At 55.8% G+C, this 2,529-nt stretch overlaps 1 protein-coding gene across 1 annotated transcript in view; it reads right to left on the reverse strand.

The window, feature by feature from the left end:
- The window catches only part of LOC104917066 (C-type lectin domain family 2 member B-like), a 12,274-nt gene that overhangs the window by 4,115 nt on the left and 5,630 nt on the right, over positions 1-2,529 (reverse strand). The gene's annotated exons all lie outside the window — the stretch shown is intronic.

Raw genomic sequence — 2,529 nt, forward strand, 5'->3', positions numbered from 1 at the left:
CCCGCCCCCATCCCCGCTCTGGCACCGCAGGGCTCTCCACGTTCACAAGCTGATGAGGTTTTCCCTTTGTTAATTGCACCCTGATGCTGCTAATTAACGGGGCATGTTGGAAATATCCAGATAATTCTGTCAGGACGGTATCTCTGATAAAAGCAGGTTTTGTTCGCCGTTGCAATGGCGGGCGTCCCGCAAGCAGGAGCGCCTATGGACACAACACGGCAGCCTTTGTACCCTGTCTTCTCCCCCTTGCCTCCCCCTCTCCCCCGTTTCCCCACTGGCTGCTACTCCAGGTTCACAACCTGATCAGAGGGTTTACATCTGTGACGTACTTGTTCATTTCTTTGTGACCTGGTGTCAGTCGGCCGCCATCCCGCTGTTTCCAAGATGTCTCAGCGCTCTTCTTGTCGTATTGATGTGATTTGCTTCCCAGTCTTCCTTAAACAAGGAGCACCGGGGGGGGGATGATGCCAGGCCTTCCCACGTCTCTTTCAGGCGCTTCCTCGGGCATCCATCACTTGTCCTCTGGTTGGATCTGGTGCAGGGTATTCTTGCAGTGTGTATGACAAACTATACGTACCTACACCTATATACACCTATATGCAGAGCGTGCGTCCCTGGAAGGGTCATATAGACGGTAAGTGACGTAAACTACCAGAGATCTTCCCCAGGTTAAACAGAAAGACTCCCAGAAAGAACTACGGCAGCGGAGATCGTGAAATAAAAGTATACATATTATCCAGTTCTAATGCAGAAGCAACATTTGGTTCCCACAATTCCCCCCTTTTCTTTTTTTCACCGAATGTTGATCTCTGCAATTCCTTTTGTTTTCTTTTTTTTTCTTTTTTTTAAGGTTCACTTTTATAGACATCTCCTCCTCCTTCACTTTCTTTATCTCCCATCTCTAATACCATCATTTTATCCAAATGTGGTGGCTGCATTGGCGGTTACTTCAATAGTGCTGTCTCGATCAATCACTCTACCAGTCCCCTCATACAGGGGATAACTCAGCAACCAGTGGCCATCAGGGCTCCTTTTACTACTATCAAAGAAGTACATGTGGATACAGTCACCCCTTTTCACCCCTTTCCATTCACCAAACCAGGACTCCAACCACCCAGCGATACAAGCATCTATTCCTGATCTTTCTGACAGTTCATTAGCAAGGGTGGCAGCCCTTGCAGTGCCTTAGTTATTTTGTCATCCGGAGCTGTTATTGGGATGAAGGTGCTACAAGTACCCAGCATTACACATGCACCCCTTTCTTCAGCTGGTACCAGATCTTAGCAGATCCTATTTTCCCAGGCCATCCTACTTGTGGCATCTAACTGTTCTGCAATCCCCTTTATTGCACTCATTGTATAATTTGTATACAAATGTCCTCCACGTCCCACGTGTGTCCCTCCGGTGTCCCCACGGTGTCCCCACTCCCTGCAGGCACTTACAGGGAGCAGTCAGCTCTCCCCTGCGCCTCCTCTTCTCCGCGCTGAACCATCCCAGCTCCCTCAGCCGCTCCTCAGAAGCCCCCCTTGCGCTCCTCCAGACCCCTCGGCAGTTTTGTTGCCCTTCTCTGGACGCGCTCCGGGGCCTCCACGTCTTTCCTGTACGAGGGACCCACGACCGGACGCAGCGCTGGAGGTGCGGCCTCAGCAGAGCCGGGCGCAGGCCGGCGCTCGTGGGGGACTTCAGCGATGCAGGTGCTGGGATGAGGAAGGCGGCGGCGCCCGCGATGCGCTGAAGGCGACCGGCGATGCGGGCGCTGGAGGAGCCGACGAGGGGAGGGCTGCTGCCGGACCTCATTCTCATTAATGAGGGAGGGCTGCTGCCGCACCTCATTCTCATTAATGAGGGAGGGCTGGTCGAGGAAGCAAAGGCCGGGGCGGCTCGGGGTCCGGGAGCACCGGGGGGGGAGTGCCGCGGATGGCGTCCTAACCGGATTGTTCTCGAGCTGGGAAGCACGACAGCGCTCACTACGAGCGACCAAGCTTCCCTTTACTGTTGCACACGCAGGGTTTACGTAGGCTTCCGATGCACGCGTGTCTGCTTACTGCTGGTACACAAGGCGGGCTGCCAGGCGGGCTGCTCAGCCTGACCCAACGCCCAGCCAGCATTCAGCCCTGCGCTGCTGAGCCCCTTTCCTTGTCAGCCCCCCACACGCCCACAGAGCGCAGTGTAGATGTGGGCCCGCTGTTTGCACGCTGCCCCAAGGATGCTGTGACTCCCATCTTAACTCCTGATAACTCACAGCAATGCACTCTGTGCCGCCGCACCAGCGATGCTCGTACACAGCCTCATGTCCGCCCTGCTCCCGCAGCCATTCCCCAGCACTCCTGGAAGCGTCTTCTGCAGGCTCCTTTCACAGGGGTACGAGCCCAGGGCAGGCCTGCCACGGGCTGACCCACCACGAGCCCCCGCTGCTCTCTGACCTGGACTCAGACCCTGCTGAGAGCCACAAGGTGCAACCCTGCTGCAAGCCAGACTGCACTCCCGAGCCCTCCTGCCGCTGCTGCTCGTAGCCTTTTGCTGCTCCAC

The sequence above is a fragment of the Meleagris gallopavo genome, unplaced genomic scaffold, assembly GCF_000146605.3.
Source record: "Meleagris gallopavo isolate NT-WF06-2002-E0010 breed Aviagen turkey brand Nicholas breeding stock unplaced genomic scaffold, Turkey_5.1 ChrUn_random_7180001954850, whole genome shotgun sequence".
Classification (NCBI taxonomy): domain Eukaryota; kingdom Metazoa; phylum Chordata; class Aves; order Galliformes; family Phasianidae; genus Meleagris; species Meleagris gallopavo.